We start from the raw sequence: 16,413 nt of genomic DNA, 5'->3' as shown, positions 1-16,413 counted from the left end.
ACAGCTCTCCCTCCGGCCAACACAGCAGAGAGAGGCAGAATTGCTTACATTGTACAGAGCCAACTTGAATGAATCTCTGGCTGGCCCAAGTTATGTTTTTGGTAAGCTCTCGTCCGTCTTGAGGATTGGAAGGTAAGATCTGGACCTTCAGCTATGGGCATTATGGGGGGGGGGTTCCTTCTGATCTGCGGTTTAGTAAGAGGTCTCTTTCATTTCATTTGTTTTTAAAAGTCTCCTTGAAGGTACTGTGAGAAGTGGAATGAAATTGCAAGGGAAATGAACAAAGTTAGCAGGCAAAAGGAAGGGAAGTGTTACTCTTAAGTGCAGTAAATACAGAAAGAAAAGGGTCTTAGAGGAAGATCAGAGGCTTCCTTAATTATGACTGAAGATTCTTTTTCTTCTTTGTAGACTTTGGCCTAGACTTTCTTGAAGTCTCTCTTGTTTTGCCTTACTATAAAATGATCCCTTTGGATGATTGCATCCCACCTCTGTTTTCAGCAGCAGGTAGTTTCTTTCAGGTTTATTAGTTACTACATTTCTGATTAGGATTTTTTCTCCTTGGGTAATAAATAGAGCATTTTGAAAAAATAAAACCTCCCCAAAGCATTATTTTTTCCACATGACAGCTGGTAAATTAAACCTTGCTGAAATCCAGATTGTCAGACTAAATTAATTTGAGAGAGTTCTGTTTTTTGACCCAAATAACTGAATCTGTTAGCAGCATATTATCATTACTTCCTTTAGCAGAGTTTAGCCTGTTTCATCAGTCATTTCTCCAGGGGTCTGAGCTGAGAGTTTCTTTGAAATAAACATGATCTTTTTTCAAGATGAATTTGTCTTTTAGGTGAGCTAGTTCCTAAGTAATACAACAGCAAAAGCCAGGACTGGTTTGTACTGTAGGAGTAGATCCCCAGGAAATTAATACGTACACGAGGAAGTCCCAGAGCCCTACCCTTGTGCCCTATGGCAGTGGCCTAAGCACCAGTTCCAGAGGGAAAACATTTTCTTCAGCCAGCATGGGAAGTTAGTATGTTTTCACAAAGTTCCTTCATCTGTGGAGGAGCCTGATTTGGAACTCTGCTGGTACTTTGTAAGCCAATAGGCAGATGAGTTCTCTTCCCCCAGAGAGGGAGAGGTATCGCATTTGCTGATTGCAGCAGAATAAAGGGATGGCTAAGAGGAGTAAATGTTTGCAGGCAGTTGCTGAGGAGGAGCTGTTTGTAAAGTGAAATGAACCCTTTTAATGACACCTGAACAAGACTTCTCTTCCACACACGTACCCTTTCTCTGCTCAGCTACCTCTTCCCTCACCTCATCTCTGTACATGTTTGTCTGCTGAGAGTAATTGCATAAAAAAGATATATGGCATCAAGCTGTCTCTACCTAACGCTTTAAGGTAATGTGATTGGGGGAAAGAGGGGGAAGGTCTTCAGATTTATGGCAGCGAACCTAATTCACTTGTGTTTTTACTACTCATGGGATAGCAATTTGTATTATGATTGCAAGATGTCTACAAAACTCTATAAAGGATAGGTGCAGGGACATTGAAGTATAACAAATAAGTTAAGAAAGGGTTATGGTTTGTTCAGTTATCACCAAAGTCAGGAAGGGCAATAAAGCAGATATAGAGATAGTAGATATCTAAACACCTAATATAAACCCTTCAAGTCTGGGGTGTCTGCAAGGCTTTTATTGCTTGGTCATGGATGCCATCTTGTCTCTTTTGATTACTATTACGCCCTCCTCAGGTTTTATTAATCTCCTTTAACCTTGTATCTAAAATAATTTATTAGCAGGCAGCACTGACTGGAATACACCAGCAATACTGTATATTAATTGAACAAAGTGAATATCCCTTCTCTAGAAAGCCTGCAGATTTGCAAGAAAGCTTTGGCAAAACCTTTTCCTGGGGTTGGAAGCAGGAGCTTGCCAGATATGGAACTGCATCTCTTCTCTTTCCCACCTGGGAGGGTTTTTTTCTTCTTCTCATGGAGGCACCAAGAAGAAAGGTATCCATTGTTTTTACCCCTGCAGCCTTTTCAATCCTAGACTGGTAAAAAAAAAAATCTGAAAATTTCAGATTTTGGCTTCTTCAGAGGCATCTTGCATTGAACCAAACAGCCCACTTTTAGAATCCTCCCAATCTAATGCTTATAATATTATGGTATTATATAGCATAGTTTGAATTGGGTAAGTTTCCAGATTGCAAAATAAATTATTTGCCATTGCAGTATTGACATCAGGACTGAGCAACTAATGCAGATGAATCTCCCCAGTTTAAAGTAGTGTAGCTTGCCTTGGGCTGCTCTGAGCTCCTCCCTGGTGATAAAGTCTAGAATAGTTTTTTTCCATATTATGAGCATCAAGTTACAACAATCAAATAAATGGCCAAATAAACTTGCTTTGGTCTTCCTCAGGTTCATTCTGAGTAGCCACAGAACAATTCTTCATAGCATTTTTGTTTGTTTGTTTGTTTGTTTTGTTTAATTGTTTGAGAGTTTGATAAACTAATACTAAACAAAAGTCAGCCTGTTGAGTGCTTTGGCTTAGGATGAACTAAGTTCAGAATTCTATTATTTTTATCCTTTGCACAAGGGAAAATCCTAGCAAGCCTCATCTTTCTTTGCATTTCTATCAAGTGGAAAAGGCACTTTATTAGAATGTTGGAGTTAGGATATATTTTTCCGCTTTCTGTCAAGAGTGTAGCAGTTTTTGAGTTGCAATGGTTTGTTATGGGGTAAGACAGTATATTATGAAAAGATGAGTGACTGTAATTTCCATACTTTCTGCTTCTGACAGAATATCGGTTTTGTAACAATTTGTGCAAGCAAGAAATATTTTTCTTCCCCCCCCCCAAAAAATATCTCTGTTCTCTAAGACCACCCCTGATCTAGTAATGACTGACGATTTCATAAAACCAGTTTGGGATTCAGTTTTAGGTACAGCTATGTTTGTAGAAGGTCCATGTTTTCTTTCTTTTTTCTACTTTGGATTTGAACAAGACTTTGGAATGCTGTCTTATAGAGAAATCTGTTTTCTCCTGCTGGACTCTACAATTTTTGCTAACGTAACCTGCCATATACAATCACTGTTTACCACCGTATCTGGGTTACAAAAGCATAGATGTTCACCAGTGGGCTATAGAGAGCTAAATTTGTTTCCATGTAGGGTTTGTCTGATTTTTGCCACCCAAATATGACAGCTCTGTTTGGATGAGTGTGGTTGCATGGCTTAGCCTGTTATATATAAGATTACTAGAGCATTAGAAATTGCATTATATGTTTCTGTGTTTGCTCTCCCTTTTCATATATGTAATTATATTAAAAATCTGTCTATAAGTTCTGTCTCCTATGAGCAGCATATATTTAGGAAGAAGCATCACAAAGCTTCTTAAATTACTGTATGTAAACTATTCAAATTGAAGCAAAAAGCAGGAGAAAGCAAAACAGTGCTGAGAAGCTTGGAGCCTTCTGAAGAGGCAGAGTTATGCTCCATGTTATAATAGATTAGAGGCTGCTGAACTGAACTGGCAGATTCAGTCATGCCCATCAGAGCCTCTTGCCCTGGTTTGACTGCTTTACGGAGAGAGAGTCTTATTAGCTATAAGGGTTTCCTAGTTAGGCAAACTATTCCTGAAAATAATTCTCTTCTGCCTCTCCTTCAAGGAAACACATTACAACAGCCTTTTGTTTTTATCTCAAAGTAGTTTTTGCTGATTAGTGACATGTAGCAACTAACAATAACAACAACAGAGTTGGAAGGGACCTTGGAGGCCTTCTAGTCCAACCCCCTGCCCAGGCAGGAAACTCTACATCATCTCAGACAGATGGTTATCCAACATTTTCTTAAAAATTTCCAGTGTTGGAGCATTCACAACTTCTGCAGGCAAGTTGCTCCACTTATTGATTGTTCTAACTGTCAGGAAATTTCTCCTTAGTTCTAAGTTGCTTCTCTCCTTGATTAGTTTCCACCCATTGATTCTTGTTCTACCCTCAGGTGCTTTGGAGAATAGTTTGACTCCCTCAAACTTAAAATCCAATTTAAATTGGATTTTCCTTAGAGGTGCATTGGAGAACAGCCCAACTCCCACTTCTCTGTGGCAGCCCCTGAGATATTGGAACACTGCTATCATGTCTCCCCTAGTCCTTCTTTTCATTAAACTAGACATACCCAGTTCCTGCAATCGTTCTTCATATGTTTTAGCCTCCAGTCCCCTAATCATCTTTGTTGCTCTTCTCTGCACTCTTTCTAGAGTCTCAGCATCTTTTTTACATCGTGGCGACCAGAACTGAATGCAGTATTCCAAGTGTGGCCTTACCAAGGCATTATAAAGTGGCACTAACACTTCACGTGATCTTGATTCTATCCCTCTGTTTATGCAGCCCAGAACTGTGTTGGCTTGTATGATTTTAGAAACAAGTGATTGCTTTCTGTATTAATAAATACACCAATAAAAAAGAGGGTATTCTCCAGTATCAACATCATACACCAGCTTCCCACTAAACAATATCTAACAGTCTCAAATGCACACATGCCAGTGGTGGGATTGAAATAATTCAACAACTGGTTCTCTGCCCTAACGATTTCTTCCAAAAACCAGTTCACCAAACTGCTCAGAAAGTTAACAACCGGTTCTCCCGAAGTGCGAACTAGCTGAATCCCACCACTGACACATGCACATAAACACAGGCTAGTGTTTATAAATGCACTTATATTGTTTAAGAAATAACAACTACCCAACCCATTTTAAATTAGTCTAACATATCTTTATTTGTATTCATTTCATGTATTCAATCCATGCTTACATATATTGTCTAATACGTATAGTATTTGACAAATAAATAAATAAAATAAAATATTGTGCAAACCCACATTATCTATTCATTGGAGGGATTGGCATAATATAGTAAATTACATTAAAATTGAGTAAGGTCAGTACGATTTCAAATGCATGGAAGGATCAGTGATATAAGGAAGATATGTTAACTTGGTTAATTATTATTATTATCTCTTTTATTCATTAAACATGAAACTCAGTCAACTGAACTGAAAAAACTGAAAAAATGTGTCACAAACACGATTGACTGGTGCTAATGGTTGATATGGGTTGCTGCCAGCGTCCTAGGTATCAGCCAAGTACCTTCTTAAGATGTACAATGTTCCAAGTAGCGCAGTTTTTTGCAGTTCTGCTGGTGTTATTGCAGGAAGCTGCAATTTGTTGATGTATCTTATAAAATTTTTGGACATAGCCATGTAGTTTTGATGGCCAGGTTGTGATATTTAATGATTTTTCTAGTTCTTTTCCTTCAACTCTGGCATCTCCTGGTATTGTGATGTCAATAAATTGTACGTTTTGGTTTTCGACAACTGTGATATCTGGCATGTTATGTTCCAACTGTCAATCGGTCTGTATTCGAAAGTCCCACAAGATCTTCACCTTCTCATTTTCTATAACTTTTTCCATTTTATGTTCCCATGACTTTTTGGATACAGGCAAGTCGTATTTTTTTACATAATGACCAGTGGATTAATTTAGCAACTCAGTTGCTTCTAGCTTTGAAATCAGTTTGTGCGATTTCGCTGCATTCACATATTAAATGTGAAACAGTTTCGACTTTGTTGTTGCAAAGTCGGCAGTTTGGATTGTCGGTGGATTTTTGTATCTTTGCTTTCATGACATTAGTTTGTAGTGGTTGTTCTTGAGCAGCGAGTATTAAACCTTCCGTTTCTTTCTTGAGCCATGGCCATGTAAAATTGTCATCACATTTTCCTTCAATGTTTTTCAAGTGCTGTCCATGCAAAGTTTTGGTTTTCCAACTATTTAATCTGTCATCCAGCTGTTTTTCATTATAACCTGCCTTTGTTTCTGTTGTTTTTATAATGTTCTCTGTTTTTACAGCCTGCAGCAATTTTTCTGTACTTTGGTTCATCATCATCATCATCATCATCATCATCATCATCATCATCATCATTATTACAAGATATTAATGCAAGGAATATTGTTGTAAACACTTTGATTATTATTTCCTAAAATGGTTTGTACCCAGACAACACACTGTTCAATTGAAATTGGAATTTTTGTATGTTATAATACAAAATAAAAAGTTAGAACAACAACAACAAAAAAGAATGTTCGAGGAATTCAGCCATTCTCTTAGATTTGGCTTACTGTATGTGAACAGGATCATCAGGATATGCTTGTCTGGGTTAGCCTATTATGTAAACATAACATTTTGCCATCTTAAATTAGGCTTAAAGTATTATATTTGAACCTTTGTTCATTGTTTTACATATAATGCCTGATACATAATTCTTGCACTCCTCTGATCACTCTGCTATATTTACATCTACAGTAGAAAACAAAATACATCTCATTGCCAAGTGTTTATTACATGCTTATGTATGAACCAAAATTGAAAATTTATTCCACAGTTATGATTACAAATATAAACATGGCTAAGATTACAAGAACTTAATCTCACCCAAGGGTGTTTTATCTCTTTCTCAGTTCTCCAGCTTCCATGCTATTTTAAAAGGAGATCCATTTTTATTATAGACACGTGAAGAATATATGTGCAGTATTATGTCAAATTTTCAGTAAATGGTAAACATGGTTGTATTTTTTTTCCTCATTTTTCCTGCCATTGCAAATACAATGTAAAAGGTGATAGGATGACTGACAAACATTAATGTTACCAAATATATCTTACAAAACATTATTTGAAGAATATTGTACTCCTGCTACTAGACTTTAGCAAATGTCTAATGAAGCACACAGTCTAGAACAAGGGTGTCAAACTCATGACCTGTGAGCTGGATGCGTCAGGCACTGGCCATCCCCATCTTCATTTTAGCAAAGGGGAAAAAAGTTGTGATATGTCATGTGACGACAATGTGATGACGCGTGTTTGGCACTCCTGGTCTAGGACAATCATGCCAAACAGCGACAGATCTTGCTGAACTCAGTAGTCAGAAGCTATATCCCACAAAAGCAGTCATGAAAGATGCTCAAGTTGTAGTTCAGCAACTACTGGAGAGCTACACATTCCCTCCATCTGGTATATGTGACAATTAGCAATAGCACTTAGACTTATGCCATCCTATAGTCACCGTGCTTTTTACATCACTCTGTGGTTGATTTACAAAGTCAGCATATTGCCCCCAACAATCTGAGTCCTTATTTTACCAACCTCGGAAGGATGGAAAGCTGAGTCAACTTTGAGCCGGTCAGGATCGAACTGCTGGCAGTCAACAGACTAAGCTTGCATTACTGCATTTAATTATTGTGCCTCTGGAGCTCTTAAATTTAAACCTAGCAGTAGCTTTTTTTGGCAAATGTACTCAATGACCCATTTATGCAAATTATTTAACACACACATAAGCATGAAACAAGTGATCATACTGGAAATTTACTTCTAAACAGCACTGGAGAATATAATTAGTTCAATGAGCATGCTTGTAGGCAATAGAAATGGAGTAGCAATTATTTTACAGAGAGGAGAGTCGTGTGGTTAACAATCCCACCTCTGGCTCATAGACAGAAATATGACGTCTAACCTCAGACATTAAAAACAGATATAGGAAGAACAGTTTTCTGCTATGGTAAGAAAGTATCTATGCATACACACAATGCAATAACAGTGATTGGGTGAGTTTGTGGATCAAAGTGAAAAAGAGAGACCAAGAGAATGTAGCCAAAAGGATCTTTATCCAGCTTCGATTGATATGCAGGTTATAATTCTACCTTGTTGAGGAGAAGTTGTCCCTATCCCTGTGTGGTTAGGTTACTGCAGTGTGCTGAATATGGAGCTGCTTTTGAAGATGATTGGTATGGAATGTTGGCAGTTAGACATCATCATTGCAGAATAAGCCTTTTTTATGGTGGCTGTGTTGGTTACCAGTGGGCTTCTAGGCTCAGTTTAATACTTTAGAGAGTAATGGGAACAAGGATGGCATTGTTTAATTTATTTGTTATTATTTTATTGCTGTGATTATATTTTGAAACTGCTCTTGAGATTTTTGTATACTGAGATGGAACGGTATTAAACTATAAATTAAATACATAAATAAATGTCCTACTGTTGCAACTGGCAGTGGTGTTTTTTAACAGGATGCTTCTGAGACCTGATATTGTAGATAGTATATCAGGGAGGAGACCCAGTTTGGTGTAATAAGGCACCAGGCTTGAAACCAGGAGACTGAGTTCTAATCCTGCCTTAGTCAGAAAGTCAGATGGCTGATTTTGAGCTAGTCACTTTCTCCTAGCTCTAGAAAGGAGGCAAAGGCTAACTACTTCTGAAAAACCTTGTCAAGATAAGTACATGATCTACTCCATGTCAGGAATCAAGGCTGAGTTAAGACACATATACACCTCAACAAATTTAGGGAAGAAAGACATATTTCTGCCATTAAATAGCATGTTTCCTAATGACAAATGTAAGGTAAAGGTTCCCCTCGCACATATATTCTGGTCATTCCCGAGTCTAGGGGCCGGTGCTCATCTCTGTTTCAAAGCTGAAGAGCCAGCGCTATCTGAAGATATCTCCATGGTCATGTGCCCGGCATGACTAAACGCCAAAGGCAAATGGAACTCTGTTACCTTCCCACCAAAGGTGGTCCCTATTTTTCTACTTGCATTTTTTATGTGCTTTTGAACTGCTAGTTTGATAGAAGCTGGGACAAGTAATGGGAGCTCACTCTGTTACACGGCACTAGGGCTTCAAACCGCTGAACTGCCAACCTTTCGATCGACAAGCTCAGCGTCTTATCCACAGAGCCACCACATCCCTAATGACAAATGTAGCCTACTGCTAATAGCCTCTATCTTTAAAGCCAACTGCAAAGATGCCCATTCAGGGCATACAAAGGGAGAGCAACTATGTCTATATGAGCAGGAAGGTGAGTGTAGTAAGAAGCAGCAGGAACAGCAGTCCTGTCTTTCAGACATACATTCCCGATTTTTGCTCGCTACGTACCAATTAAAATATTTATTAGCTATAAATCTAGTACATTCAAGAAGTGTAAACAAGAGATAAATTAGTTTTAGTCAGAACAACAACAGGCCTATGCAGCAACCATACTGCTTCTAGTCATAATAAAGCTTTGAAGACATTATTATTGTATATATTATTAGCCAAAAAGGAAGAGAGAATGTGCAATGGCAAATTGCAGATGGCCCTTGTGTGCCTGCCTCTTAGGTGTTCTTGTACTTTGTGGAGTGGGAAGGGCGAAGAAGCAGAGGTGCTCCATTCTCTTAACAGTTTGCATGGTAGAACCTGGCACCATTAGCAGACTCAGAGCAGGACACAACATGTTCATGGGGCGTAATGACGAACACAGTCAAGGGGGAATGAGGTTTTAAAAGGAAAGAGCATCGAGGCAGTTTCTGAGACCTGCTAAATCTGTCCCTGGAGCTTCTTTCGGTAAGCTTTTTTTGTAATTAAGTTTTCTTCTGCCTCACTTATGCTGTGCTGAAGTAATTTCTGTTTATCTCTTCTCCTCCCACTCAAGAACTAAGATGAAATAATAGTTGCATACCTGTTTATAAATCACTAAACTTAAACTTTATGAGTTTAATGTTTAATTTCTGCCTGCAGCTCCAACTGTACTGTCAGTAAAGGTGGCAATCAGACCGTCTTCCTTCATTTTCTATGCCTCTTGGATACTTTGTGTGTCAATCTGGCAGGTTTTTTTAACCCAAAGGTTAAAATATAGCAGTATCTTTTAGGTATTCCAGAGTGTTTTTTCCTTGTACCTTTTCTATCTTCAGCACATACTGTAACTATGTATTAAAACAGCAATGTCTTCAGCAGGAGAGCACAAATAACTTTTGCTCAAAGATCTGTAGAAACAGTTTTGTTGACCTCACCTGGATCTACAGAATTAAATGCTAATCTGAATCCAGGACCTTACTTACTCTTTCCTGCAGTCATTTAGCAGAGAAATCAATAAGTGGACCTCCTTGCTGTATATACTTACTGCTCTCTTGCTTCTGAACCTGGATTAACTATATTTGGCTAAGGTTTGTTGGTTGCTTTTGGGGGGCAGGTAATGCTCCATTTTGTTGTGGTTTAGTTGTATGTTGCTTTATTTCACAAACATAAGGTTTTTGGTTGGCATTGATTTCAAAGTAAAGTTAACAACTGCTCTGGTAACATTCACAGTTCTCAACTGGTAGATTTTGGAGAGAAGGTAGTCTTCAAGGGAAGAAATCTACCAAACTGAAGTTACAGAGCTTCTGAAAGTTTGCATGAGGCACTTTTATATTGGGAGTATGGTAAAATCTTGTTTTAACAGTATAGCTTGGTTACTCAGGAAAAGCACTTGAAGTGAAGAGTAAGACTATATAAATGAGACTATATAATTTGATACATAAAATATAAATAAGTAAGACATGTGTGTGTGTGTGTGTGTGTGTGTCATTTGTGTAAGGATGTCTTTTTGTTCAATTGGCATCATTTGCTTTTAGTTATGATACTATTATGCAAAGAACAGAAAACACAACAGAGAGTTTGGCCCACTGAATGCAATATCTATTGTGTTGAAGTCCAATAAAATGAGACTTCACTGTGTGGCTATGCTGTCTTGCTGCATGAAGATGAGTACTGCATAAACTCACAAAGAACCCAGGAGGACAAGCAATATTTTGCACCGATGTGAAATAAATTAATCAAAAACAGTATGGTATTTGCTGACATTATTTACATCTATGTCCCACTGGCAAAAAATCAGAGTGGATAAAGCCAAATTACCTCTTCACAGTCCAGTATCATAAAATTGGTGCACTTGGTGGTGATTTCTTCAACTCTGTGAGATAAATTGGACTGGGAGGTGGTTACTGGCTGAAAATCACCCAGTAAACTTCTTTGAGGGACCAAGAATCCTTAGAATTTCTCCCAAATTATTGTTCTTGCCAATGACAAAGTGGGACTATTGAATGGGGTCTCCAGAGATGAATAATCCATGGGAATGTTGGCCTCCTACGCACACACCGGTTTTAAAAATGTAAATAATTTTGAAGAGCATTGCATCAAACACTTTGATTCTTCCAGCTGTGTTGCCTCAACTTTTTTGTAATGTAATTGGGCTGGAAACTAGATTTGATGGCTGTAAAGATTACTTGCTGTTAATAAGAAAACTACTTTCTATCTAGTTTTATTATTTTACATTGCTCATGCTATATTTTAATAGAGCTGCCCCCCAAAATTGTGTTATGTAGATGAGATCCTGGCCAGTAAAATGTGCTATAGGAAGCCTAGCATGGAGCCTATATTTGAATGTATAAGCTGACCATCTCCAATGGACTGTTAAGCAGCATTAAGATGGAGAAGGACCAGGAGCCATTTTCTCAACCTGCCACTACTCTCCTCTTGCTTTCCCCCATCCCAAACATCCTGACGCTGCACTCATGAGTTATTATTGCAGTCCTGCCAGCTGCTATCCAAGCACCACCATCTTTCATCTGGCCCAGAGCCATCATTGCAGCTCCTTACATCTCCCTTTTGGTCTGGTAGTTGAAAATATTCATTATTCAATAATTAGTTGGCTGTTTCACTCTGGGAAGAGAAATGCCAATATCTGGAGAACAGACTTATATGAGCATTTGAAGAAAAAAGTGTTTCTTTTTTTGCAAATTCCCTTGCCTAGTAAGGAGCAATTCCGCACAGTTAGTGACAATCTGATTCTCTGGTGTGCCTGATGCACTTCTTCCACCACTTTTAGTAGTGCAGTTCAACCATACATAACTGCAGTTGGCACTGCAATTACAGAGCATGGTGACACAAATACTCTTTGACAGCTCCAAGTAGAGCATTACAGTTTCTTGAACAGTTTAACTATATAAACCTGTTAGGTGGAGGTAAATGATGTAGTTTGTATCCAGCATTGCTCTTAAATTAACTTTTCTAGACTTTTTATAGAATTAAACTATTCATTTGGCAATAAATACAGATGACAGGGGTCAAGGTTGTTTATGTTGGAGAAAAATAAAGGTCCTCAGATAATCACCTCCAAACAAAAAACAACAAAATGGAAAGAAAAACACTGAAGTTTAGTTACATGAAGTGGTACAATTCTCTTCCTGCTTGGTCAGGAATACCCCTGCCTGCCCCTTCTCTCTACCAGTGTGTTTATTCACACTCCAGCACAACAAACAGATCTCCACCCAGTTTGCCAGTGTGAACTTGCCTGACGTTGCCATCACTAGCAAGTTGGCTTCCTAGCCCTTCCAGAAATTATTGCTGTTATTCTGTGTTGTTTGCAGTTTGATAGGCCTAGCGGGAGGTGACACTGGTAATAATCCTGGAAGCAAGGAAGGCATTTACAGTAGATGAATTGCAGTAGCCAATCCAGCTCTGTTGCCAAAACTCTAACAGAGAGGTTTTCTTATAAAAAATCTTAATAGATTTTTCACCACATCCCTAACAATATGATGTGCCTTCTTTACTTGTTACCATGCCAAATCACACTGAGCGTTTTTTGCCCTTTTGTTTTTTTCTGTGGTTGATTTAAGTGTGTGTGTAAATGGTGTAAGCAGCTTTTACTACTGTATTCAGAAGCTGCAAGCACAGACATTCCCCAGAAGATCCATTTGGGCATTTCACACAACTTCACAACCCATTAATATAGTTTTTGTAGGTGGAAAAATGCATAAATGGTTTAAATTGTAACCTACCACATGAATTTTTCTCTTCTATTTCACACAAAGGCTGAGAATAGAAGAAATTTGTGCTACATTTTGTCAAGTAACCCTCCATACTAGGGAAATCTTGGTCAAATCAGATCAAATCAAGTCAAATAGCTTTATTACAGTCTTTGACCAGCTATTATAGTGAAAAAGTGAAATAGTTTGATACAACAATTCACTATTGGGGGGGAAAGACAGCAGAAAATAAAATGACATATCTTATTAAAAAGGATTGATTCAGATCTCCTTACCTTTTCTCCACACAGCCTGTCTCCCAATATACTAATGAGAATATAATATAATGTATGTCCAAGTTACTGTACTCTGACTAAAAAGCTGAATAAATTCATACATAAATCTACATAGGTAAATACATATAGTAAGAGGCGTTGATTCTTAATTTGTTTTAATTTATTCCAAAAATATATTTCTGGAAAGCACTAAAATTACTATTCAGGGAGGTGCATTTCAGCAGTACAGAAATTGTTTGTGGCTTTTAAAAAAAAAGTTTCTACTTTTAGCGACATCTCTATTCACATCACCATGCTTGCTTGGATTACAAAAATCCAAACAACCACAAAATGGCAACAGAGAGTTGAAGTTTGTTATATCATTTGAAGGACTTTGAGCCCCGATTTAGTAAGTGCACTGAGATCATATTAATGTGATACCTATTAATATTATGAGCACAAGAAGTGCAGCCTCTGGTGTGTAAAAAAAATCTGACTAAGAAACTGGCCTGGAACACGTTTATTGCAATGCAAAAGTTTGAGATTTTTTGATAGTGTGCTTTTCTTTGCAAAAGCTCCATGCTGGATGCTGATGATGTCTTATGCTGTTTAGCTCCTCCCACTCTGCTCCGCTTGAGGCAAGGAACAAAAACTCCTTGGAGGAGGAGGAGGAGGGGAGGGGAGCCAAAGCGCAGGAGAGGAAACAACTAGACAATTTAATTTTGTGGAAAAGCATACCGAAGCAAGGGCAGGTCAGACTCCAGAAGTAATTGGCTTGGCTGGCCCTGTGGTCCTTAATATTGAAAAAGGATATGAGTCAAAGGGGACTCTCACAAACGAAAAGCTGCCTTTTTCTCTGGGGAGATAAGAGAGTTGCAGCCATGATGGAAGATGTGGACAGGGAGGCAAGAGCCGATTTACTTCTAAATGGAGACTAAATCCCACCTAAGCTAGGGCCAGCGCCTGCAGATAGCAGTGGGCAATTGTGAGTCACTTTGCACTTGCTCAGAAGAAACTCGGCTGCAAGGACTTGATTGGAATTAAAACATCTAGACTGATTCTAAGCACAAAAATATTCTACTGTGCATGTCAAATAATGAAAAGGTGGCCTGTAGAAGAAAAATGTCTAAGGAGGAGACTAATGTTAAAGAATACTGGTTTTGTCAAGAATTGTTGTTAGCCTATTTTTTAATGTGTTACTCTTAATTCTGCTTAAGAATTCTTTGGTTTGCATCACTTACTCTTTGGAACTGCTTCTGATTCGTTACTAGATGTTCTTTGTAACAAATTCTTTTCTAACTTTTGTTAGAAGAAAAATCCAGGTCCAGTTCCAAGCTGGAAATAAAATGGAGGCTGATTGGAAAGAAAGGCTCCGTTTATTGGTGAACATAACCAACACCCACACAGTGTGCAGTTCTGGGACAGCTTACAAAATGGAGTTGAGAGCGGATGGGTTTTATACCTTCTGGATGCCTATGGGATTATGTAAGGGTCATGGCTGGCTCTACAGGCAAATCCTAGGTGTTTGTCTGAGCAAATCTTGTCTTGCCTAATTGCTTATCTGGAGTTTCTGTCTGACCCAGTCTTTCTGAATGGATTATCAAATCTGCATTTCTAAAAGCTGGCCTCCTCAGTTTCTGCTTGGGGCAGGGAGACTCCCTTAAGATTTTTTCTGCCTCCCTTAAGATTTTTTCCCATTTCTCCTTAACATAAATATTCTATCCTGCCTTTTTAATATCCCCCAAAATATTTCATTCTCTAGGAGGGTGGGTGGGTACTGACTTTCTACACTGTGTAGCACGTATGTGGTTATATTTGTCTTGCGCATGGATTGTCTCACTGCTCATCTGAGACAATCTGGATACGTTTTCCTCCTCATTTTCTATTTGTGGTACAGACACTTTTTCGTGTGGTTTAACTATCAGACTGAGCTGTTGGGTGGTGAAACACCTCTCTGGCTCATCTAGCAATTTTCCCTACTTTTAAGTATGAAATACTGGTAGCGGAATGTCTGTGACCAAATTGTTTGAATGAAATGAATTAAGAACTTGACACACTTTATTTGTGCAGAAAATGAAACAAGCTTAGTGTCAGCGTTCCAGAAAACCTTCCTTGCAGAAAAGACTCAGCCACTCAGTAGTTTAAGCTTGATCAGGACTGTTTTGAAGCAGAAAGGAAGTAGCATATGTATCAGGAATATAACTGTATTCTGGAGTTTGGCCAAGAATCAGCCACATGCGTATGGACCTCCTGGTGATACTCAGTTCCAGCTCCTATCAAGTATAACTGATGAGAGGATCTTAGATGCAGCCCAACAGTTTTGGAGACCACACATTGTGACTCAAAAGCTAAACACCATTGCTCTGCCTCCTTGCTAGGCTCTGTGGAAGCAGGGCTCTTTATTAGATCTGTACACTGATTAACCTGTAAGTGTAAAGCTGTTAAGGACAAATTGACCCTTAGTTTTCACTTTTTTGTTAGATCTTCTATTCCAGTGAAGGCAATCATTAAATTTGGTGCAGACATAGAACAACAGAAAAAAGTGGAACATATAAATGTGCTAGTATTTTTTTTATGGTCAATACAACTTTTTATATTTTTTATGGGCAATGCAACTATTAATAAATACTTTATTTTCAGATCAATTAATTATCAACACTAATTTATGTACCAGAATTTGTGGATATAAATGGGCTTCACAGAGATTTCTTGTAACCTTATTTTGATATAAAATGTAATACAACATCTCTGTAACATTCTGATTTATATTTATTCTCATAGAAATAAATCTTAGGGGAATGTCTTTTAAAAAATAAGACTTTCTGTTTTTTCCTACTCTGTACTACTTGTTTTTTTTCTGCTGCCTATTCTTCCATTTGCATTCAGAAGCTCCTTCCTCCTAGCCATTTACTTCCTCCCTCACAAGAGGTTATGGCAAAAAACCATCTGCTTTTTCCATTGATCGGTGGCAGTTCTGCAACTAATTATGACGTTGCAGAAAGGCTACAAAATGCAGGTCCAGTATTCAAATAATAGAGAATTGACTGACCTTATTTGAACTTTCAAGGGAATGAAAAATATAATAGTCCCTCTTATTATTCAAATTTTGCAGTTCAGGCTCTTACCATGCTGGATTTCCTTCTCCTTTCTCTGGCCATTAAACTATGTTTGTACTAGAGATAGTCCTTGACTTACAACAGTTCATTTAGTGACCATTCAAAGTCACAACAGGATTGAAAAAAATGACTTATGACCGTTTTTCACATTTATGACCGTTGCAACATCCCCATAATCATGTGATCAAAATTCAATTTCTTGGGAACCGACTCATGATGGTTGCAGTATCCTGGGGTCACATGATCACCTATGACTTTCTGGCAAGCAAATTCAATGGGGAAGCCAGATTCACTTAACAACCATGTTACTAACTTAACAACTGCAGTGATTCACTTAACAACTGTGGCAAGAAAAGTCATAAAATGGGGCAAAACTCACTTA

At 38.2% G+C, this 16,413-nt stretch overlaps 1 protein-coding gene across 4 annotated transcripts in view; it reads left to right on the top strand.

The window, feature by feature from the left end:
• The window catches only part of EVA1A (eva-1 homolog A, regulator of programmed cell death), a 39,443-nt gene continuing 23,030 nt past the window's right edge, over nucleotides 1-16,413 (top strand). For 2 of the 4 annotated variants that reach the window (XR_009155193.1, XM_058184184.1), the window contains exon 1: nucleotides 9,265-9,422. The gene's annotated coding sequence lies outside the window, so the exon portion shown is untranslated. Of the gene's footprint in view, nucleotides 133-9,264; nucleotides 9,423-16,413 lie in introns of those variants that run through there. The other 2 variants (XM_058184196.1, XR_009155190.1) reach the window with 2 other exon arrangements.

Source organism: Ahaetulla prasina, chromosome 1 (genome assembly GCF_028640845.1).
Source record: "Ahaetulla prasina isolate Xishuangbanna chromosome 1, ASM2864084v1, whole genome shotgun sequence".
Taxonomy (NCBI): Eukaryota; Metazoa; Chordata; class Lepidosauria; order Squamata; family Colubridae; genus Ahaetulla; species Ahaetulla prasina.
This window is presented reverse-complemented; position numbering and strand designations above follow the sequence as displayed.